Here is a 26,494-nt window from a genome sequence, read left to right on the forward strand (position 1 = left end):
ACTTATATGTTAAATATTTTTTTTTTTAGAAGACAACAAGAAAAAATCAATCACAGACAATAATTAAAAATTAATTCATAAAATTAAAAATTGAATTGGTTCCAGTAATTTTTGTGACTTTTTTATACCCACCACCATAGAATGGTGACGGGGGTATAATAAGTTTGTCATTCCGTTTGTAACACATCGAAATATCGATTTCCGACTATATAAAGTGTATATATTCTTGATCAGGGAGAATTCCTAAGACGATATATCGTATGAGTATCGGTCCATGTTTTGGTATAGCCCCCATATAGAACGATCTCCCGATTTTACTTCTTGGGCTTATAGAAACCGCAGTTTTTTATTCAATTTACCTGAAATTGGAAATCTAGAGGTATTGTATGACCACAAATACGTGTGCCAAAAATTGTGAGTATCGGTCCCTATTTTGGTATAGCCCCCATATAGACCGATCTCCCGATTTTACTTCTTGGGCTTATAGAAACCGCAGTTTTTATTCAATTTACCTGAAATTGGAAATCTAGAGGTATTGTAGGACCACAAATACGTGTGCTAAAAATTGTGAGTATCGGTCCATGTTTTGGTATGGTCCCCATATAAAACGACCTCCCGATTTGGGGTCTTGCGCTTATAGAAACCGTAGTTTTTATCCAATTTGTCTGAAATTGGAAATCTAGAGGTATTTTAGGACCATAAAGAGGTGTACTGAAAATGGTGAGTATCGGTCCATATTTTGGTATGGCCCCATATAGACCGATTTCTCGATTTTACTTCTTGGGCTTCTAGAATCCGAAGTTTTTATCCTATTTGCCTGAAATTGGAAATCTAGAGGTATTTTCGGGTCATAAAGTGGTGTGCCGAAAACGGTGAGTATCGGACCATATTTTAGTATAGCCCCCATAAGAACGATCTCCCGATTTAACTCCTTGGGTTTCTAGAAACTGTAGTTTTTATCGGATTTGCCTGAAATTGTAAATATTCTGGTATTTTAGGCTCATAAAAACGTGTATCGAATTAAGTTTTTATCGGTCCATTTGGTAATGCCTCCATACAGACCGACTTCACTTCTTGAGGGTGTAGAAGGCGCACTGATCATGAAAATTGCTTGAAACTCAATGTAAAATTTCCAGATTTTACTTCTACAGATTTAGGATTTCAAATCAAGACGTTATTTTATAATTTTCTTGCACATTTACAAGAGATGCTAATCATTCCTCTAAAACTCAAACAAAAATGGTTCTTATAAATCCGGAATCTGATATAATCCTCATAGGTGAAATCTTTAAATTTATCTTCGGGAAGTGTCCTCAAGTCCTCAAGCCCTCCTGAAATTTCAAAGGAAAATCTAATATTTGGTTCATGGTGGTGGGTATTTAAGATTCGGCCCGGCCGAACTCAGTGCTGTATATACTTGTTTTGATTACTTTTGTAATTAGGTGAATTAATTTTATATTTACTTAAAATTGTAATTATTATAGACTTGAGTCTTGAGGTGTGTACGTGACACGAAAAATTTCGTCACTCACGCGTGAGTCACGCTGGTGGCAACGGCGTGAATGTGTGTGAGCGTGATTAACAAACCAAAAAACGTGCGTGAACGTGAGTCACCAAAATAATTTCTTCGCGAGTGTGTGTGAGCAACGAATTTCGAAAAAATACGCTCACGAAAAAAATACCGCCCACTGACATAAAACGCTTACGAGATAAATTCATTTACAATTTTAGTGACACCTGGGATGTTAAGAGTTTAATAACGCTCTCGATTTTAATCACGCTCATGTTTTCAAACATGCCCCTAAGGTAAATTAGTTATAAAATTATTCGTGATTCACGACATTTTTCGTGACTCACGATATTTTTCGTGAGTCACAGTATTTTTCGTGAGTCACGACATTTCGTGCGTGAGTACAAATTTCCTTTTCGTGAGTGTGCGTGAGTAAGATTTTTCCGTCGTGAGTGTGCGTGAGTAAAATATTACTCACATGCACATGCTCTATTTGAGACACAACTCTTTCCCAGTCTTGTGGAGAATTTTCCAGCTGCCAACCATCAACGTGGATTCCGTGAAGTGCATTGCACTTTTACATGCCATTACAGCCTAAATAGAATCAACCAGCTGCACAGTGGTCGGTGCTGTTTGGAGTTAGCGGCCAAAAATACTTCCAGTATAGGTATCATCGTGAAACATCGGTCACATGTCAGAACTATTTATTGATAAAATTGAATTGATTGATGACGTTTTGGTATAGTCCCCTATATACACCCTCAAAAAAAAAATCGCTTCTGTAACATATGCCCCAAACACATTTTGCTTCAAGCATATATATTTTCAGGATTGGTCCAATAATATGTTCTAACATATTAACATATATGTCCCAAACATTTTATGCTAGTTTATGAACATTATATGCTTGCACTTAAAACTATTGTGTTAAAAAATGTGAGTTCCAAACATATAATATTTACACCCAAACATATGAAAAACAGTCTTTTTCGATCGTGTAGACCGATGTTCTTGGGTTTCTAGAAACTGTACTTTCTATCCGATTTGGCTGAAAATTGAAATCTAGAGGTAATTTAGGACCACAAATTGGTGTGTCGAAAATGGAGCCTATCGGTCCATTGTCCCTATATGGACTGATATCCCGATTTTACTTCATGGGCTTCTAGAAACCGTAGTTTCTATCCGATTTGCCTTAAAATTGAAATGTAGAGGTATTTTAGGATACCTCAAATAGGAAGAAAATTATGGCTACACTCATAGAAAAAATCATGCACGGCGTGCTCATTTCAAAACGAAAGTGAATCAACACACATGTGGTGTCAAACGGAGAACGGGCGGTGTCAATCTGACAACGATAAAATGACACCATGCGTTGTCAAAAGAAAAACCAGCGTTCATGATCTGAAGACGTTATTGTTACGATTTTACAAACAAAATTTAAAAAAAATATTTCCGCTACCGTGACTCGAACCTGTGTTTTCTGCACCATACGCATTAACAGACGCCTTAGCATATTGCACCACCGAGGGAGTTGCCATAATAACGTCTAACGATTATTTTAAAACTTTTCGTTGCCAAAGAAAAACGAACGCCGTTCATGAAATCGTGAACGCCCGTGGACGAAATTGTTAACATTCCGTTTTGATTTTTTGTGAACGTTTCCGTTTCATTTTGTCACCGTCCGTTCACGACTATGGAACGTAATTTTTTCTATTAGTGTATCGGCCCATGTGTTGGTAAAGGCCCCATATAGACCAATCTTCCGATTGTTTTTGGGCTTCTAGAAAACGTATTCATATTTGGATATAAAAACAATAAGACCGCTTCGATCTGAGGGAGATAACACAAAGACGGGCAAAAGAAAGCAGCTGATATTATCAATTTAGAATAGTGGAATATTAACTAATAATCCAAAAAAAAAAAAATCTCATTGGATACTTCGGGGAAACACAACTACAACTTTAGTTAATATTTACATATTTATATAAGAACAAACGAACACGTAACAATGAGACTGAAAATGATTAATTTTACAACAAATTTAAAACAAGTTTTACAAATGGTTATTATTTTAAAATATAGTTAACACCATTTAATTCAATATTCATTTCGATTTATTTCGATAGAAGTTTTTCTTCTTTTGTTTTATTTATTTAAATTTGCACTAAATTTTATACTTTTTCACACTGCAAAATTGAAATGAGTACCTGCTCTCTCTCTCTTTTGAAGCCATTCTTAAAGAATACAGATGGAATAAAACAAAAACAAACCTTGTTTACATAAGAAACAGTGTTGCCACCCGTTTTGACAAACGTCTAACTTCGATTTTTTTATTTTTGACCAATGGGATCGACTACAGTACAGTGCTTGTGGCGCTTGCTCTATCGAAGGCATTCGATATGGTCAGCCATGCCAAACTGTTCGACGTTATCGAAAGTTCATCCCTAGCGGAAGGAACGTTGGGTTCTTAAGTATCTGTGCGTGCGCTAGTTGTACATGGAATATAGAAACAGAAAGTCGGCCCCATGATTGCACATGGCGTCCGGGCCCCCTCTTAATGTCATCTGATATCGGTTAACCCTTTCGACCCTAAAGTTGCCTGTGGACAACTTTTTGTGTTTTGAGACTCATTGTCAGCGTAGTTTTGGTTTTTGTTCATAAAATTGTAACAGTATCAAAAGCTACAAGTATTTTCTTCAAGTTGAATGAAAAATCAACTAATTTGGTTGTCAATTAGCAAAAATTTTTTCATTAATACGCACGTGTCTGAAGAAAAAAAATATTTGCGAATTTAAAAAGAGGTTTTTATACATGTGACTTTTTTCAAAAATTACAACTAAAATGTTGAAAGTTTTTATTAAATCTGTTGTAGTACATGTCAAATAAAATATTTCTGGAAGTAAAATCTTAGAATTGCAAAAAAAACAGATGAGAAATTTTTAAAATTGAAAAGTTGCCTGTGGGAAACTTTGGGCAATTGTGGTAGTAAAATAACATATTTTTGGACATAAGACCTAGAGAAAAAAGGTTTGAAAAATAATGATTTGGAAAAAATGTTGAACTTCGATTGGGATGTCCCAGTGACGATGATGATGATGTGGAAAATATATCTGCAGTGCAGGGGGGAATTTAAAAAGGGAGGAAGCCATAGATATCGCCCTTCTTGGCAACATACTACTGGATTAGTACGAATATTGGCGCATTACTATACTTTGGTTTTTTACACCGCCAGTTAAATTGGCATGGGTTAAAAACAAAAAAAAAACATTTTCACGCGAAGCCGTGAATGAAATTTAAACGAAATCTCGTGAGTGTGCGTGCACGGGACTAAACAAAAATGTGTGGCGCATGAGCGCGAGTACAAATCAAATTGTGTTCGTGATTGTGAGTTAGTAAAATTTCTCCGAAATCACGCTCCCGATAAAAATTCCCTTTCACGACCCAACTCACGCTCACGATCCAACTCACGCTCAAGATAAAATTCGCGTTGGCGATAAAATTCATGTTCACGATAAAATGCACACTCACGGTAAAACAGAGGCACAAAAAGTCACAATCACGAACAAATTCACATTCACGATTAAATTCAAGCTCAACGATTTCAATCACCTTTACGAGAATTTTTAATGAGCCACGAAAATTGTCGTTTTCCGAAAATATTCGTGAATCACGAGATTTGTCGTGAATTACGAAAATTGTCGTGAATCGTGCGAAAGCGTGAGGCATAAACGTTGTTTATGTGTGAGCGTGCGCGAGTATGACTTTTCATTTCGTGAATTGCCGTGAGCGTGAATTTCTACCCACATGGCGTGCGTGAGTACAAATATTTCTTCGTGAATGTGTTTGAGCGTGAGTGAAATTCCACAATCTAAGTATATATTTACTGTAAAATCATTACAAAACAAACTATTTTGTAGTCACAATTGCCCAAAGTTGCCCACAGGCAACATTCTCTACCGCCTTAACGAATGGGTGTGGCGACCCGAAATTTTGGCTAGACGCTTCTTAAATGGCTTCAACATGATTAAAAGTAAAAAAAAAATTTAGCGATACCAAAAAAAAAATTCGGGGTCGAAAGGGTTAAACATCTACTAAAAGTACCAAAAGTGCATCCCAAAAATAGACAAAAATATACAAGACGCAATGTGTTAAATCAACAGATCTGATACCAATTGATTGCTTGATCACCACTATTAGATATAACACAGATGGGAACGTTTCCCTTAAAATATTATTAATCATTTTTCGATAGCGCAAACCAGGGATCCGGAGCGGAGCGGAGCGGAGCGGAGCGGAGCGTGGAGCGGAGCGGAGCAAGCCCTTTTTTTGCCGGAGCGGGAGCGGAGCGGGAGCGGCATTTCTAAAATCCGGAGCGGAGCGGGAGCGGAGCGGTTTCCAAATGAAAAACCGCTCCGCTCCGAATAAAATATTACTTGAATGAAATGTGTAACTTTGAAATTACACTGTGTAGGTAATTTCAAATTTAGCTAGTACTTAGCGTAGTGTGAGTAAGCGTTTAAAATGTACGATATGTATTTTTGTACGTACGTACATTGGGGAAAACACAACGTGTTTTTTAGTAATTGTTTTCAAAAACGGCAAATGTCAAAATATATCTCTAGTATGTGTTGTAAAAGTAACAACAGTACTTTCGATCAATTTCATTCCGTATTACTACAAAGATGTTTGTAATGAACGTCAAATAAATGCAATTAAACGATCTTATTTATATTTAATTTTTTAGTTTTCTACTACAAAAAATATTGTCGTGAAGTCAAAGATTCCATGTCCTTAGAATAAGAATGCAAATTTTGCTTAACATGGAAGACGCATTTCTCTAAAATAAAGTTTTTTATACCCATCACCATAGAATGGTGACAGGGGTATAATAAGTTTGTCATTCCGTTTGTAACACATCGAAATATCGATTTCCGACTATATAAAGTATATATATTCTTGATCAGGGAGAAATTCTAAGACGATATAACGATGTCCGTCTGTCTGTCCGTCTGTCTGTCTGTCTGTTGTAATCACGCTACAGTCTTCAATAATGAAGCAATAGTGCTGAAATTTTGCACAACCTCATCTTTTGTCTGCATGCGGGTCAAGTTCGAAGATGGGTTATATCGGTCCAGGTTTTGATATAGTCCCCATATAAACCGACCTCCCGATTTGGGGTCTTGGGCTTATATAAATCGTATTTTTTATCCAATTTGCCTGAAATTTGAAATCTGGAGGTATTTTATGACCGTAAAGAGGTGTGCCAAAAAGTGTGAGTATCGGTCCATGTTTTGGTATAGCCCCCATATAGACCGATCTCCCGATTTTACTTCTTGGGCTTATAGAAACCGCAGTTTTTATTCAATTTACCTGAAATTGGAAATCTAGAGGTATTGTAGGACCACAAATACGTGTGCCAAAAATTTGAGTATCGGTCCATGTTTTGGTATGGCCCCCATATAAAACGACCTCCCGATTTGGGGTCTTGGGCTTATAGAAAGCGTATTTTTTATCCAATTTGTCTGAAATTGGAAATCTAGGGGTATTTTCGGACCATAAAGAGGTGTGCTGAAAATGGTGAGTATCGGTCCATATTTTGGTATAGCCCCCATATAGACCGAACTCCCGATTTTACTTCTTGGGCTTATAGAAACCGCAGTTTTTATTCAATTTACCTGAAATTGGAAATCTAGAGGTATTGTAGGACCACAAATACGTGTGCCAAAAATTGTAAGTATCGGTCCATATTTTGGTATAGCCCCCATATAGACCGATCTCCCGAATTTACTTCTTGGGCTTATAGAAACCGCAGTTTTTATTCAATTTACCTGAAATTGGAAATCTAGAGGTATTGTAGGACCACAAATACGTGTGCCAAAAATTTGAGTATCGGTCCATGTTTTGGTATGGTCCCCATATAAAACGACCTCCCGATTTGGGGCCTTGGGCTTATAGAAAGCGTATTTTTTATCCAATTTGTCTGAAATTGGAAATCTAGGGGTATTTTCGGACCATAAAGAGGTGTGCTGAAAATGGTGAGTATCGGTCCATATTTTGGTATAGCCCCCATATAGACCGATTTCCCGATTTTATTTCTTGGGCTTCTAGAATCCGAAGTTTTTATCCTATTTGCCTGAAATTGGAAATCTAGAGGTATTTTCGGGTCATAAAGAGGTGTGCCGAAAACGGTGAGTAGCGGTCCATGTTTTAGTATATCCCCCATAAGAATGATCTCCCGATTTAACTCCTTGGGTTTCTAGAAACCGTAATTTTTATCTGATTTGCCTGAAATTGTAAATATTCAGGTATTTTAGGCTCGGTCCATTTGGTAATGCCTCCATATAGACCGACTTCACTTGAACTGCTTGAAACTCAATGTAAAATTTCCAGATTTTACTTCTACATATTTAAGATATTTTATAATTTTCTTGCACACTTACAAAAGATGTTAATGATTCCTCTAAAACTCAAACAAAAATGGTTCTTATAAATCCAGAATCTGATATAGTCCTCATAGGTGAAATCTTTAAATTTATCTTCGGGAAGTGTCCTCAAGTCCTCACGCCCTCCTAAAATTTTAAAGGAAACCCTAATATTTGGTTCATGGGGGTGGGTATTTAAGGTTCGGCCCGGCCGAACTTAGTGCTTTATATACTTGTTTTCTTGTCCAAAAGGCAATAAACTTTTGAATGAAGTTGTAATGTCCTTATAATTAAGTGATTTTACTTAAAAATGTGTATCATAACATGAAAGATAAAATTTTTGAGGTAAGGTCAACGTGACTTTAATAATTAAGAAAAATTCTTTAAAATTAATAAAATTGTCTTTAAATTTGTTTCCTTTTTGCATCTTGCCTACAAAGCAAAAAATCGTTAAAAAATAAGACATGTTTTTCAACACTTTATTTTAAAGACGCTTTTTACTTGAAACATAGCATAATTTCTACTGGAAGTCGAGTCTTAATATGGAAAAAAAAATAACTCGTTAACTCGTTTTTAAACGATTTTGATAACAACTGACGAAAAAATCTAAAAAAATGAAAAATTAACATATGCTTCCTAGAATGCTTCCTTTAATGAAGTCAAAATGGATTTAATATTTCTGAAAAAATCTTCAAAATTAATAAAATATTTCAACACATTGTTTTAAAGTCATTATACCCTAAACCACATAGTGGTTAGGGTATAACAAGTTTGATCTGCCAAAAAATGTGCCTACAAGAAATATTGATTTTAGACCCCATAAAATATATACCGATCGACTCAGAATCACCTCCTGAGTCGATCTAGTGCTTGGCGTCCGTCCGTCTGTCCATGTATTTGTTGTTCACAGGATTTCGGTCGCAATTATTAACCGATTTTGATGAAATTTGGTACAGGGAGTTTTTTTGGGCACAAGGACGAACGTTATTGAATTTGGAAGAAATCGGATCAAATTTAGATATAGCTCCCATATATATGTATTGCCCGATTTCGACAAATGGGGTCACGTTGCACTTTTTTTACTAACCGATCGTCGTCAAATTTAGCACAAAATAATCTTCTGTATCACCCTTTAAGTCTGAAAATTTCATCGAAATCGGTTCAGATTTAGATATAGGTCCCATATATATGTATCGCCCGATTTTGTCAAATTAGGTCATAAAACCCTTATTTATCAACCGATCTTACTCAAAGTTGGCACTAACTATATGTGCAAAAAATCATCGAAATCGGTTCAGATTTAGCTATAGCTCCCATATATGTACCGCCCGATTTTTCTAAATAAAATAAAACTCAATTGAACAAATAATACAATTTTTGTACTATAATTTTCTCGAAGAGGAGCGGAGCGGAGCGATTTTTTTTTTCTCGGAGCGGAGCGAGGAGCGGAGCGGTTTTTTTTTCTCCGGAGCGGGAGCGGAGCGGAGCGAAAAAAATGGACCGCTCCGGATCCCTGGCGCAAACCATTCACCGTACTTATGAACTCGACAACCCATTAATGGAATTAAATGGTCACAATTTTATATGGAGAGACTCTCAAATAAGGTGGTGTTGCCTTTTATATTCCAGGATTAGATTAGGATTTGAGTGAGGTAGCGCCAAAATATGTATTCTGAAGACATCAACCGCTTCTTCAGACTTCGAACAGACGACTTCTGTTCAATTTCTGGTTCATACGCGTCAATCCACGATCTTTTCTGTCACGATGACATTACAAAATATTTTATAAAAAAAATAGAAATCTTGATAATTCGCCTTTAAAACTACTGTTCTTCCTTAATCCACAACATGGGGAGCATGGATTAATTAAATGTTCCCCGTTAAAAAAGTTGAAAATAGTTTATTGCTTTGAAATAATGCTATATTTTCTAAGTTGCCATAAATATTTTAGTTTTGTGTGTTTAGTTGATATTATTTTTGTGTGTTGGTGTATTTGTCTACAGAAAGCATGTAGAAGTTTATGGCAAAAAAAAGAAGAAACGCGTGTGCATATCATTCAACATAGATCTGAAATGAAAATTTTACATTCTATCTTTTGGGGAATTTTTCATCGGTGGTTGCCTTGGCTGGATTGTAGACAAGAAACAACCATTTGGAATTCATCAAAAAATCATCACAAGCATCATAATCACTAGCGATATCATGCAATAAAATTAGCATCATCATCATTATCATCGTAATAGTTGAGCTTCTAATAGGGTTATTCACGTTTGGGGAATTCATGAATAAAAAAAAACGCCCTGTCTATGGTGGTTACGAAATATTTCACAAGAATATTAAAACATTGGCAAGGGGATATAAATTCATATTTTATTAATATTTTCATGGTGAATGCATATTACACCTGTTTCATGGAGGATATAAAAACTTTTTATTGAAGGCACATACTATAGTTTTGTTATATATATGCATCATATAAACTATAAGAAGTATATACGGCCGTAAGTTCGGCCGTATATACCCTCCACCATGGATTGCGTAGAAACTTCTACGAAAGACTGTCATCCACAAATTTCAACTCACATGGTTGTTAGATACCCTATACTAATATCACGTACTAATATCATGTACCAAATTTCAACAGAATGGGAAGAATTTTGCTCTTCCAAGGTGCTCCGGAGGTCAAATCTGGGGATCGGTTTATATGGGAGCTATATATAATTATGGACTGATAGGAACCAATTCCTGCATGGTTGTTGGATATCCTATACTAACATCACGTACCAAATTTCAACCGAATGGGAAGAATTTTGCTCTTCCAAGGTGCTCCGGAGGTCAAATCTGGGGATCGGTTTATATGGGACCTATATATAATTATAGACCGACATCGACCACTTTTTGCATGGGTGTTTGAGGCCATATATTAACGTCACGTACCAAATTTCAACTGAGTCAGATGAATTTTGGTCTTCCAAGAGGCTCCGGAGGTCAAATCTGGTGATCGGTTTATATGGGTGCTATATATAATTATGGACCGATATGGACCAATTTTTGCATGGTTGTTAGAGACCATATACTAACACCATGTGCCAAATTTCAGCCAAATCGGATGAAATTTGCTTCTCTTAGAGGCTCTGCAAGCCAAATCGGGGGATCGGTTTATATGGGGGCTATATATAATTATTGACCGATGTGGACTAATTTTTGCACGGTTGTTAGATACCATATACTAACACCATGTGCCAAATTTCAGCCAAATCGGATGAAATTTGCTTCTCTTAGAGGCTCCGCAAGCCAAATCGGGGGATCGGTTTATATGGGGGCGTGGTTGTTAGAGACCCTATACTAATACCATGTACCAAATTTCAGCCGGATCGGATGAAATTTGCTTCTCTTAGAGGCCTCGCAAGCCAAATGTGGGAATCCGTTTATATGGGAGCTATACGTAAAAGTGGACCGAAATGGCCCATTCCATACCATACCATCCGACCTACATCAATAACAACTACTTTTGCCAAGTTTCAAGTCGATAGCTTATTTCGTTCGGAAGTTAGCGTGATTTCAACAGACGGACGGACGGACGGACATGCTCAGATCGACTCAGAATTTCACCACGACCCAGAATATATATACTTTATGGGGTCTTAGAGCAATATTTCGATGTGTTACAAACGGAATGACAAAGTTAATATACCCCCCCTCCTATGGTGAAGGGTATAAAAATTTTAATTTCAAACATAATATAAAAATATTTCGTCACAAAATTAAAGAAAAAAATATCTAGCATTTTAATTTTTTATCATTATTTTATTAGCATAGTTTATAATTGATTTAGCTGCAATCAATTTTTAGATGTGGCCACACTACATTCCACTCAAGGAAGCCATGAAACGAATTTCATACTTATATTTGTAGATACTTTTTTGTTGCTGTTACCTCAATAGTTTCTAAAAATTAAGGGTAATCGCTATTTTTCTCGATGAAATAAAAGTGTCTATTTAATGGTTCATTTCGGAGAAAAGCAATATTCTTTTGCATTTATTTCCATTTATTTGCCATTTCGAAATGATGTTACTACTCCAATATTTCAATTCAACTCAACTGCAATTTGCAACACGTATTTCCATACCGACTCAGATACTCGTTTACAAAATGACTTCCGTACATTTAGAATTTCTACAAATGATTCTTTTCTCACATCAGGAAGAAGATAATTTTTCAATGTCCTCATTTCTGCCAGTAATCATTTCCGCATCGATTTTTGAATTAAGTCTTCCACCCACAAACCTATTTTAGGTTAACAAAAAAATCCTTGTAATTGCATTCAAAATTGCTGACTTACGTTTGAGAGTCCTGTGAATGATGCATATGTGTGAATATGCATTTCACAAAACTCAAATGAATACTGGAATTTGTAGTTTCTGTCAATGCTATGCCAAAGGTCTGCACACTTACGTATGTGCCATTTCGGTATGGTTGTAATGGCTTTCCATTAAAATGAATGAATCCCAAAGGCGTTAGAGGTAGCCACAATGGCACTAGAGTGCAAATGGAGTAAGAAGAAAAAGAAGTGATAAAAAAAAACACCCCTTTGCAAAAACTAACTCGACAGTTACATACACCTAATGGCCAGCTAACTATTCGTCGGAGATATGAAAGTGATACGAAATTGGAAATGGAGTCACGCATCAGACATAAGGTACGCTAGAAGTAAATTGAACCAATTGACTATCATGAGAAAATTCAATGAAAGATAAGAGGGAATACAAATATAGTCGGGCGGAGCCGACTATATTATACCCTGCACCACTTTGTAGATCTAAATTTTCGATACCATATCACATCCGTCAAATGTGTTGGGGTCTTTATATAAAGGTTTGTCCCAAATACATACATTTAAATATCACTCGATCACTCTGCACAGAATTTGATAGATTTCTACAAAATCTATAGACTCAAAATTTAAGTCGGCTAATGCACTAGGGTGGAGCACAATTTTAGTAAAAGAACAAGTAGTAAAGTAGAAAGTCGGGCGGGGCCGACTATATCATACCCTAAACCACCCTTACTGAATTAGTAATCATAAGCATTTGTGGGGTAACATTCATATTGGTCTGGGAGATAAACTGCAGTTTCATATTTAAAAAAATTAAGGGGTACATGTTTATGGGTGCTTTGTCTCAATCTGACTATAGCTCATAGTCAGTGTTGCAAAGGAAAATGTTCGGTTTACCCTAGAATGACAAAAAATGTTCCCTACATTCCCAAACAATTTTCCCTACAATATTTTCGTTAAATTTAAAAAAAATTTTACGAAACAAAAATGGTTCTAAGTACTTTATTATCATAAAACATGAAAATGCCACGTATACAACCTCGAAAATAAATTTGTATTACCACCACTGTTGCCACAGTTGGTAGAATTCTGCCAAAAATTGTATTTTTTCGTGTGTTAAATCTCTATAGAAATAACATTTTGGAAAAAGTTTCTATAAAAAAATTTTTTTGAGAAATTTTTCTGTAGAAATAAAATTTTCATAATAAATTCTATAGAAATAACATTATGAAAAAAAATTTTATAGAAATAATATTTTGAAAAAAAATGTCTATAGAAATACAAGGTTGACAAAATTTTGTACAGGTATAAAGTTTTGAAAAAATTTCTATTGAAATATTTGTTTGGTAGATTTGTGGTAATCTTCACATGTTGTTACATTTTTTTTTTTTTTTTGACACGAGTGGTAACTGTTGTTACCACACCTTATTAAAGATCAAGCCTTGCCGGCTTCTAATTTCCTCCTCTAGAGCCACCAAAATGTAAAAATGATTACAAATTGTGTTGAGTGAAAATTTCCCTACATTGTGGCCCTACGTCCCTACAAGACGCTAAATATTAGAAAAAAAACCTACATATAGGGAATTTCCACTACTTCTAGCAACACTGGCTGTAGTTGATATTGCATCTACGGAGTTAGTATACCACTAATATTAAGCCCATTAAAAAAGAGAAAATCGCTCAATTAGTGTGGGTAATAAATCCAAATTTGTACAAATCGAGCAATGTTCTTATGTAAGAGCTACAAGTACTTATAAATACGATCGACTAGTCATCAAAATTTGAAATTTGAGTAGCATTGGTTAATAAATAAAAGTATTATGGTAAAATTAGGGAAAATCGAGCGAAGCATATATATGGAAGCTATATGTAAATCTGAACCAATTTGCATAATGTTTTGCGGGTTTGATTAATACCAAAAAGAGAGTATAGAGAAAGAAATAGAGATGGAAACCGGGAGGGTTGACGAAAGATATCAACATAACAAAGCGAGAGAATGAAAAAAGAACAATTTCTGTGAAACCGCTTGTATGTTGTTTCGGAAAACTGTTTTATGATAAGGCTAAAAATTTTGATATGCTTAAGTCTAAATATTATTTAATTTGAATAAAGAGAATAGACATTCGGAACCAAGAGAATAGACATTTGAAAAACAAACTGCCTTGAGAGCAGCATTTTATGCATGTGTGAACATGTGTTTTGTTTATCATTTTGGCATTATGGGCACAATTTTTCGTTAAAATAAATCAGGGGTCTTCATAAAAATAACGAAAGGGCACTATACTCTTTTTAGAGTTGGGACAGTAAAATGAAATAAGGAGGAAATAGTGAAAAATTACACAGTAAAATGTAAAAAAACAAACTTTAGTTCCTCTTTATTAAAAAGTAGTCCACGAGGAGTTGACGGACACCATCAAATATAAAAGCGGGCATTAAGTTCGAGTTTTACAGCTAAAACAATTTAAAAAGTTTATTTTCTTTAAAATGAATTATTAAAGAAAAATAAAAGGAATTTTAGAGCAATGGTGTTAAATGCTAGTAAAAAACTGTTCACTCCTAAATAAATTTATGTTTATATTATAAAATTATGTATAAATGTTTATACTCGACTCCACATTCTTCTTTTGTTAGTTTTTGAATTCCTTCCAAATTTTAAAGTTTTGTACAAAAACAGTTTTTTATTAAAAAATTGTTATATTTCCAATAAAAAATAATATTTTATCCAAAAATCAGTAAATTTCGTTTATATCAAGCACTGTTACTGACTATAAATCTTTAATAACACACATTTCGAAGTTTCATTTAAAAAAAATTAATATAGTATAAATATAAATGTGTAAATTAAAAAAAAAAAAAAACAAAAAAAATGTTCTGTCGGAACAGGGATTGAACCCACGACCCTTTGTATGCAAGGCAGACATGCTAACCACTGCTCCACGTGGCAAACAAATGTATGTTTCTGCTAAATAATGTTATGTTTGCATGGGCTCGTGGGCGCTGCAAACTATGCTATATAAATGTAACTTAAAACGATAATTATCTACTGGTGACTATAACAGCTACGTAGCCCAGTGGATAGTGTGTTGGCTTACAAACTGTATGGTCCTCGGTTCGATTCTCCGTGCAGGCGAAAGGTAAAATTTAAACAATTTATAAAAGTGAATAATTTCTTCAACATTATTTGTATTACAGAAAAAGGTGCCAATAACTAAAAAATTTCGTGGAAGTGAAAATTACGAGTATGTTAGGGAATGAGCACAATCGTGTTTGGGAAAAATTCTTTCAAGCATATAATATTTTTGGCTCAAAATGCTTCCAAACATATAATATGTTCACATAAAACAAACATATTAATGTTTCGGCAGTATCCAATAATATATGTGCTTCCTGCAAAATATGTTTGGAACATATGTTAAAGAAGCGATTTTTTTTGAGGGTGTATATATGGGAGCTATATCTAGGTTAGGTTAGGTTAGGTTATGTGGCAGCCCGATATATCAGGCTCACTTAGACTATTCAGTCCATTGTGATACCACAGTGGTGAACTTCTCTCTTATCACTGAGTGCTGCTGCTGAGTGCTGATTCCATGTTAAGCTCAATGACAAGGGACCTCCTTTTTATAGCCGAGTCCGAACGGCGTTCCACATTCCAGTGAAACCACTTAGAGAAGCTTTGAAACCCTCAGGAATGTCACCAGCATTACTGAGGTATAGCTATATCTAAATTTGATCCGATTTCTTCCAAATTCAATAGCGTTCGTCCTTGTGCCCAAAAAACTCCCTGTACCAAATTTCATCAAAATCGGTTAATAATTGCGACCGGAATCCTGTGAACAACAAATACATGGACAGACGGACGGATGGACACCAAGCGCTAGATCGACTCAGGAGGTGATTCTGAGTCGATCGGTATATATTTTATGGGGTCTAAAATCAATATTTCTGGTAGGCACATTTTTTAGCAGATCAAACTTATTATACCCTGACCACTATGTGGTTTAGGTATAAATATGGGAAACATTTAAATCTGAAGCAATTTTAAGAAAACTTCGCAAAAGTTTATTTATGATTTATCTCTCGATATATATGTATTAACTAGAAGTTTAGGAAAATTTGAGTAATTTTTACAACTTTTCGACTACGCAGTGGCGTTTTTACAAGGAAAATGTTGGTATTTTGACCATTTTTTTCGAAATCAGAAAAACATATATATGTGAGCTATATCTAAACTGAACCGATTTCAACCAAATTTGGCACACATAGCTACAATGCTAATTCTACTCCCTGTGCAAAATTTCAATTTAATCGGAGTAAAAGATTGGTCACTGTGGTCATATGAGTATAAATCGAGCGAACGATATATATGGGAGCTATATCTAAATCTGAACCGATTTCAATAAAATTTGGCACACATGACTACACTACTAATTGTACTCCTAGTGCAAAATTTCAACCAAATTGGGGTAAAACTCTGGCTTCTGGGACCATATTAGTCCATATCGGGCGATAGATACATATGGGAGCTATATCTAAATCTGAACCGATTTCAATAAAATTTGGCACACTTGACTATAGTACTAATTGTTCTTCTTGTGCAAAATTTTAAGCAAATTAGGGTAAAACTCTGGCTTCTGGGCCATATAAGTCCATATCGGGCGAAATATATATATGGGAGCTATATCTAAATCTGAACTGATTTCTTCCAAAATCAATAGGGTTCTATTCTGAGCCAAAACACATACTTGTGCCAAATTTGAAGTCTATTGGACTAAAACTGCGACCTAGACTTTGATTACAAAAATGTGTTCACGGAAAGACGGACATGGCTATATCGGCTCAGGAGTCCACCCTGAGCATTTTTGCCAAAGACACCATGTGTCTATCTCGTCTCCTTCTGGGCACTGACTTATAATACCGTATTCCACAGTGTGGCGCAGGGTATAATTAAAAAAAATTATCATCGCTTTCTTTTAATTGACTTAGTCTTCTGAGTTTGATTAAAAAGTTAATTGTATTTCCAATCATTGATTTAATTAACTTAATTTTTCTATCTCGATTGAGTTGTATCAATTAATTTTTTAATTGAAAAAATTTTCAACTTCAATTAACTTTTGAATTTGAAATATTTTGGTGATATTTTTTTCTGTGTATAATGTTCATAAAGTAGCATAACATGTTTCCAACATATATAATATGTGTGGATGCAAACATATATTTAATTAGAAATTGTCAGTAAACATATGTGTGTTTAGCAAGGGAGACCGAAAGAATATGCTGCAAAGTAAAAAAATTTAAGTAGCCTATTGGCGCTTTAAAACTACATTAAAAGTTTTTCTACCAGTGTATGCCTCAGGTGAAACATAATATGTTTGAACAATACAAACAATATTTTGTTTGGACCAATCCTAAAAATATATATGCTTGAAGCATTATGTGTTTGGGAGTATACACTAACAGAAAAAATTAGCTTCCATAGTCGTGAACGGACGATAACAAAATGAAATGGAAACGTTCACAAAAAATCAAAACGGGATGTTCACAATTTCGTCCACGGGCGTTCACGATTTCATAAACGGCATCCGTTTTTCTTGGGCCTTGAAAAGTCTTAACATAATCAATAGACGTTATTATGGCAACTCCCTCGGTGGTGCAATGTGCTAAGGCGACTGTTAACGCGTATGGTGCAGAAAACACAGGTTCGAGTCACGCTAGCGGTAATCTTTTTTTTTAATTTTGTTTATAAAGTCGTAACCATAACGTTTTCAGATCATGAACGCTGGTGTTATTTTGTCGTTGTCAGATGACACCACCTGTTCTCACTTTGACACCACATGTGTGTTGATTCACTATCATGAACGAATGGTTTTGAAATGAGCACGCCGTGCACGATTTTTTCTATGAGTGTATGTTACAGAAGCGATTTTTTGTTTTTGAGGTTGTGGTCAGACAAACATGAACATACCAACAGGACTCAGCACGGATGTTCCTCTCTTAATTTCTACCGCAAAATGGTCATCAAAATCTACGCATATCAATCCATTGGACTTTTTCTCCAGGGGTATTTTGGAATGGAATGGGACAAAATATGGCAGAGCAATTTTCGGGCAACGTGTGATGGTTTTTTTTCGGCCGATTGAAGAGCATAATTGGATTCTAAAATTTGATGTTATTTCCAGCATTTTTGCTATTGAACAATAAAATTCAAAAATATAGGGCTTTATTTTATTGCATTAAAATACATATGAGCCGCCCTGTATATTGGCGTACCGTCGAATATAAACATTTCAAAGGCCAAATGAAAATTCCAACAACATTATCTGACTTTAGTTTGGTGAAGAATAAGAATTTTTCAATCGGGAAAGTGACAAAAATTATACTCATATTCACATCTCTACTATACGAACATACCATAAATCACAAAAGCTAAAATATCTTTGTTCATGGTTTACTGCAAAAAAGTTAATTTCCCTCGATTTATTGTTTCTCAGTCTAGCGGATGTATCATTATTTGTAGATATGAAATTGTCCGTAATTGGAGTAACCAACACTAAAGTCCATAAATAATTCAAGCAGTTTTGCAAACATAGATGATCCTTTGGAAATAAGTTCAGTTCAGAGTATATTTTAACATAACAAAGAGCTTTTTTGATGTCAATTATTTTGCATATCCACTTACGAATAGCTATACATACACCGAGAAATAAAAATTCCCTAGTTAAACTAATGCTAAATTTAACATAGTTTTATTACAAAGAAATTATTTGTTTGTAGTTAAATGTTATTTTCTTTTTCGAAAATTTTCACAGCCTAATGAAATTTTCCTCTTTTTAAGTATGTCTCAAACATTTTATGAACTACACGTGGGTCAAAATTTAATGACCGTACATCTAAGTTCAATAGGAACTAATCATAAGAAAATTTCCCTACGATTACCAAAAATAGTAATGAATGAACTACAGTATGATTAAAATGGTCATGATTTGGTGCCAATGATTTTTTCTTTACTTAAAGTTCATATTAAACCCTCCACCATAGGATGGGGGTATATTAACTTTGTCATTCCGTTTGTAACACATCCAACTATTGCTCTAAGACCCCATAAAGTATATATATTCTGGGTCGTGGTGAAATTCTGAGTCGATATGAGCATTTCCGTCCGTCCGTCTGTTGAAATCACGCTAACTTCCGAACGAAACAAGCTATCGACTTGAAACTTGGCAAAAGTGGTTGTTATTGATGTAGGTCAGATGGTATTGCAAATGGGCCATATCGGTCCACTTTTACGTATAGCCCCCATATAAACGGACCCCGAAATTTGGCTTGCGAATCCTCTAAGAGAAGCAAATTTCATCCGATCCGGCTGAAATTTGGTAAATGGTGTAAGTATATGGTCTCTAACAACTATGCAAAAATTGGTCCACATCGGTCCATAATTATATATAGTCCCCATATATATCCATCCCCAGATTTGGCTTGCGGAGCCTATAAGAGAAGCAAATTTCATCCGATCCGGCTGAAATTTGGTACATGGTGTAAGTATTTGGTCTCTAACAACTATGCAAAAATTGGTTCACAGCTGTCAATAATTATATATAGCTCCCATATAAACCGATCCCCTGATTTGGCTTGCGAAGCCTCTAAGAGAAGCAAATTTCATCCGATCCAGCTGAAATTTGGTACTTGGTGTAAGTATATGGTCTCTAACAACTATGCAAAACTTGGTTCACAGCTGTCAATAATTATATATAGCCCCCATATAAACCGATCCACCGATTTGGCTTGCGGAGCCTCTAAGAGAAGCAAATTTCATCCGATCCGGCTGAAATGTGGTACATGGTGTTAGTATATGGTCTGTAATGACCATGCATAGATTGGTCCACATTGGTCCATAATTATATATAGCCCCCATACACACCGATCACCAGATTTGACCTACGGAGCCTCTTGGAAGACCAAAATTCATCTGATGCAGTTGAAATTTGGTACGTGGTGTTAATATATGGCCTCAAACACCCATGCAAAAATTGGTCGAAATGGGTTCATAATTATATATAGCCCCCATATAAACCGATCCCCAGACTTGACCTCTGGTGCCTTTTGGAGAAGCAAAATTCATCCCATATGGTTGAAATTTGGTACGTGGTGGTAGTATATGATATTAAACAAACATGCCAAAAGTGGTCCAAATCAGTCCATAATCATATATAGCCCCCATATAAACCGATCCCGAGATTTGGTTTTGGAGCCTCTTGAAGGAGCAAATTTCATCCGAGTCAGTTGAAATTTGGAACATTGTGCTAGTATATAGCTGTTAACAACCATGTCTAACTAGGTCCATATCGGTCTATAGTTATATATAGCCCTCAGATAAATCCATCTCCAATCACACAAAAATTGGTCCATATCAAGTTAATAATTGTATATTGCCCCCATAAAAGCGACCCCCATACTTCAATTCTGGCTCTCTACGTACCGTACAAATGCCATATCGATTCGTAATTATTTGTAGACTTAACTATACATACCTTTTTTTATCTTAATTTACAATTAATTATTATTCGAGCTATATGGACCAATCTGTCCTTTTTTGTCTAATATATACAACGTATGGACTAACTCACAATTTAGAAAACGATGTTAAGAAGTTTTAAGATACTACAACCCAAGTAATTCGATTGTGGATGACAGTCTTTCGTAGAAGTTTCTACGCAATCCATGGTGGAGGGTACATAAGATTCGGCCTGGCCGAACTTACGGCCGTATATACTTGTTTCTCTTATGAGATGGATTTCATGAGTACAACAGGTTGGCTAATAAGTCCCCGGTCTAACAAAGAACAACACATTTTTTGTCAAAATTCGTTTTTATTATTCAACATAGTTCCCTTCAAGAGCGATACAACGATTATAACGGCCTTCTAATTTTTTGATACCATTTTGGTAGTACTCCTTCGGTTTCGGCGATCACCTCTTCATTGCAGCCAAATTTTTTCCCTGCGAGCATCCTTTTGAGGAGAAAAAGTCGCTGGGGGCCAGATCTGGAGAATGCGGTAGGTGGGGAAGCAATTCGAAGCCCAATTCATGATTTTTTGCCATCGTTCTCAATGACTTGTGGCACGGTGCGTTGTCTTGGTGGAACAACACTTTTTTCTTCTTCATATGTGGCCGTTTTGCCGCGATTTCGACCTTCAAACGCTCCAATAACGCCATATAATAGTCACTGTTGATGGTTTTTCCCTTCTCAAGATAATCGATAAAAATTATTCCATGCGCATCCCAAAAAACAGAGGCCGTTACTTTGCCAGCGGACTTTTGAGTTTTTCCACGCTTCGAAGACGGTTCACCGGTCGCTGTCCACTCAGCCGACTGTCGATTGGACTCAGGAGTGTAGTGATGGAGCCATGTTTCATCCATTGTCACATATCGACGGAAAAACTCGGGTGTATTACGAGTTAACAGCTGCAAACACCGCTCAGAATCATTAACACGTTGTTGTTTTTGGTCAAATGAGACCTCGCGCGGCACCCATTTTGCACAGAGCTTCCGCATATCCAAATATTGATGAATGATATGACCAACACGTTCCTTTGATATCTTTAAGGCCCCTGCTATCTCGATCAACTTCATTTTGTGGATTTTTTTGATGTTTTCATCGGTAATCACCTCTTTCTGGCGTCCACTGCGTTCACCGTCCTCCGTGCTCATTTCACCACGCTTGAATTTTGCATACCAATCAATTATTGTTGATTTCCCTGGGGCAGAGTCCGGAAACTCATTATCAAGCGAAGTTTTTGCTTCCACCGTATTTTTCCCCTTCAGAAAACAGTATTTTATCAAAACACGAAATTCCTTTTTTCCATTTTTTTCACAATTACAAAAGTTGCTTCACGCTCTATCTCACAAACTAAATGGTGATACGGTCAAAATTTGGTCAATATAAACTTGACGTATTTCTTTCAATTTTGCATTTAAAAAACCTGAACACCCCTCATTTTGAAGGTGTGTGTGTAGAATGTTGCTCCTATTTTGATTTTGGAATTCACTCTTCAGTTGTCAAAATGCCGTCCAAGCAAGAAGAGCAGCGTATCAAAATTTTGCTCGCGCATCGCGAAAATCCGAGCTACTCGCACGCAAAGCTGGCAAATCAACCGTTACAAATGTAATTAAAGTGTTTGGGGAACGTTTGTCGACAGCCAGGAAGTTTGGATCGGGGGGAAATCGAAAACCGGAAGCCGCGGAGACGACAAAGAGAGTTGCCGGTAGTTTCAAGCGAAACCCTAACCTCTCTCTCCGATATGCTGCAAATAAGCTGGGTGTATCGTCTACAACCGTGCATCGAGCCAAAAAACGAGCCGGACTATCGACTTACAAGAAGGTAGTGACTCCAAATCGCGATGATAAACAAAATACGACGATGCTGACGAAGTTTGACTGCGTGGTAATGGACGACGAAACCTACGTCAAAGCCGACTACAAGCAGCTTCCGGGACAGGAGTTTTATACGGCAAGAGGAAGGGGACACGTAGCAGATATTTTGAAGCACATAAAACTGTCAAAGTTCGCAAAGAAATTTCTGGTTTGGCAAGCCATCTCTACCTGTGGCTTGAAAACCAGCAATTTCATAGCTTCCGGGGCTGTCAACCCAGAAATTTACATGAAAGAGTGTTTGAATAAACCTCTGCTGCCTTTCTGAAGAAACACGGTTGTTCCGTACTGTTTTGGCCGGATTTGGCATCTTGCCATTACGGTAAAAAGGCCATGGAGTGGTACGCCGCCAACTACGTGCAGGTGGTTCCCAAGGACAAGAACCCTCCCAACATGCCAGAGCTCCGCCCAATTGAGAAATACTGGGCTATTGTCAGGCGGAACCTAAAGAAGACCAAAAAAACTGCTAAGGACGAGCAGCAGTTCAAGGCAAACTGGCTTTCTGCGGCGAAGAAGGTGGACAAGGTGGCTATACAAAATCTGATGGCAGGTGTCAAGCGTGAGGCCTGGCAATTCGGATTTGGAAAAACGAAAGCCTAACTGAATATTTTTCCTGAATTTTATACTAATTGAACTTGAAAAAGAAATTTAATTTGATTTTTTAAATAAACGATTTCACCGATTTACACGCGTTTTCCCTTGACCAAATTTTGACCGTATCACCCTTTAATTGACTTTAATCGAAATTTTCCACAGCTTAATGAGTATAAAGTTCAATGACCGTACACATAAGTTCAATATGAACTAAAGCACAAGAAGATTTTCGTACGATTCCCAAAAATAGTAAGAATGAACTACTGTATAGTTAAAGTGGTCATGATTTGGCGCCAATGATTTTCTTCTTTTTTTTTAGTTAATTTTTTCTTCTATGAGATGATGTAATTTCGTGAACTGCAGTTAAAAAGTACAACAGGACATTAAAATTTCCTGGTTTTAACAAAGCTTTGTGGAAATCTCAAAATGTGGAGCAAAATTTAGTTCAATTTTCGTGCGAGGTAGTTCATTCTTTCTATAAAACAGTTCACTTTTTTTCGGTGTAGTGCATTAGTCGACTTAAAGTTTGAGTCTCTAGATTTTGTATAAGTCTATCAAATTCTGTCCAATTCGAGTAATATTTTAATGTATGTATTTGGGACAAACCTTTATATAGCCAACACATTTGACAGATGTGATATGGTATCGAAAATATAGATCTACAAAGTGGTGCAGGGTATGATATAGTCGGCCCCGCCCGACTTTAGACTTTCCTTACTTGTTTTGTTTTGGGTTTCTTTTAGTGTTATTTTATTTATCAATTTGCAATTTTATTTTCACTCCAACATTTAACATGTTTCATTAGTATCATTAATCAAAAACATATTTGTAGGTCATGTTGTCACAATAATCATGTAATTTTACTATATATTTCAAATTCATTTCCCACCCAAAAGTGTTTATTGTCGTCCTTTTATGAAAATCTGTAACACTTCAAAATAAATTTATTCGATCCCTACATCCATAGTTGCACAAATAAGCAACGCCATGGATTTTGCTTTGTCGCACATAAATAAAACAATCAATTCTTATTATCATTTTTATCCTCATGAGAGTCCTTGCAAAAATATTTGTAACATTCAACTAGCACTCCATTTCGGAAATTACATTGGAGATGACAGCATTTGCATTTTTATCTTGAAATTATGCTGCATTCCCACCGCACAACCATGGCAACAAAATTGCAAAGGTTCCTCCACCAGCTCTAGATTTTTATGAGACGAAGAATTTATACTCTTGTGGTAACAGATGCAAAAATGATGGTAAACATATGTTGCCATTTCCAAAGAAATATTAATTCAATATTCTTTGTAAGACAACAGAGGATTGGAGGGATCTTAACCTTCAGCTGGTTTTTACTGCGCATATTTTAAGAGGATAGTTTTTCGATAGTTGGAAGAAAAGAAATTGCAGATCCTCTTTAAGTAAAAATAAAATTATGAATATTTAGTGATAAGGAATGAGATTCATGAGAAAAAGAGTTTGAGCACCGTAAGTTTAGACAAGACAAAAAGTTTTCTTTTCAGGCTAACAGTTTTCTTTAAAAGCAAATAAAAACGAAAATCGTTGCAATACTTTTCATGTATTCGGCTTAAGTTGATCTTAAAGAAAATACATATTAACAAAGCGAAATTTCATTTGTCTACAATTTCGTTCCGGAGAAAAGTTTTTTTTTGGTTTATTAATAAAAAACAACGTTCGAAAATAATCACTTGTTCTGTTAATATTTATTTACACTAAAATAAATATAAATATTTACGGATGGACAATTTACAAAATATTATGGACAAGTTTCTTTAAAATAATTACATTTTAATTTAAAAAATAAAGTTTATAGTCTTTGCTTTAAAAATTTTTTTTATTAAATTTAGGACACACATTTTGGAAAGTTGTATGTTTTTTAACCCTTTCACTACCGATGTCCACTTAGAAGGACACTCGAAAAAGACACCAAATTCTATTTTCCCACTTAGTTTCGATTTACTTCTCGATGTTATTTTAAAGTAGAGGCTTTAATTTAAATAAGTTATAAATATTGTCCATTTTTATAAACTTATTTAAAAATAAACGAAAAATACGAAAATTTGAGACAATTTTTCTACAGTAAGTTTCTAGTAAATTGACATTTATAAAAACCCTATAGCTGATACTTTTTATACCCTCCACCATAGGATGGGGGTATATTAACTTTGTCATTCCGTTTGTAACACATCGAAATATTGCTCTAAGACCCCATAAAGTATATATATTCTGGGTCGATCTAAGCATGTCCGTCCGTCCGTCCGTCTGTCCGTCTGTCCGTCCGTCCGTCTGTCCGTCCGTCCGTCTGTCCGTCTGTCCGTCCGTCCGTCTGTCCGTCTGTCCGGCTGTCCGTCCGTCTGTGGAAATCACGCTAACTTCCGAACGAAACAAGCTATCGACTTGAAACTTGGCACAAGTAGTTGTTATTGATGTAGGTCGGATGGTATTGAAAATGGGCCATATCGGACCACGTTTACGTATAGCCCCCATATAAACCGATCCCCAAATTTGGCTTGGGGAGCCTCCCGGAGCAGCAAAATTCATCCGATCCGGTTGAAATTTGGTACGTGGTCTTACTATACGGTCTCTAATAACCATGCAAAAATTGGTCCATATCGGTCCATAAATATATATAGCCCCCATATAAACCGATCCCCAGATTTGACCTCCGGAGACTTTTGGAGGGGCAAAATTCATCCGATCCGGTTGAAATTTGGTACCTGATGTCAGTATACGGCCTCTAACAACCATGCAAAAATTGGTCCATATCGGTCCATAATTATATATAGCTCCCATATAAACCGATCCCCAGATTTGACCACCGGAGCCTCTTGGAGGAGCAAAATTCATCCGATCCGGTTGAAATTTAGTACGTGGTCTTAGTATACGGTTTTTAACAACCATTCAAAAATTGGTCCATATCGGGCCATAATTATATATAGCCCCCATATAAACCGATCCCCAGATTTGACCTCCGGAGCCTCTTGGAGGGGCAAAATTCATCCGATCCGGTTGAAATTTGGTACCTGATGTTAGTTTACGGCCTCTAATAACCATGCAAAAATTGGTCCATATCGGTCCATAATTATATATAGTTCCCATATAAACCGTCCCCAGATTTGACGTCCGGAACCTCTTGGAGGAGCAAAAGTCATCCGATACGATTGAAATTTGGTACATTTTGTCA

General features: G+C 36.0%; 1 protein-coding gene across 3 annotated transcripts in view; it reads left to right on the top strand.

Moving 5' to 3' along the window:
* The window catches only part of LOC142230484 (TWiK family of potassium channels protein 7), a 244,455-nt gene that overhangs the window by 113,018 nt on the left and 104,943 nt on the right, over positions 1 to 26,494 (top strand). The window lies entirely within an intron of this gene.

Source organism: Haematobia irritans, chromosome 3, assembly GCF_050003625.1.
Source record: "Haematobia irritans isolate KBUSLIRL chromosome 3, ASM5000362v1, whole genome shotgun sequence".
Lineage (NCBI taxonomy): Eukaryota > Metazoa > Arthropoda > Insecta > Diptera > Muscidae > Haematobia > Haematobia irritans.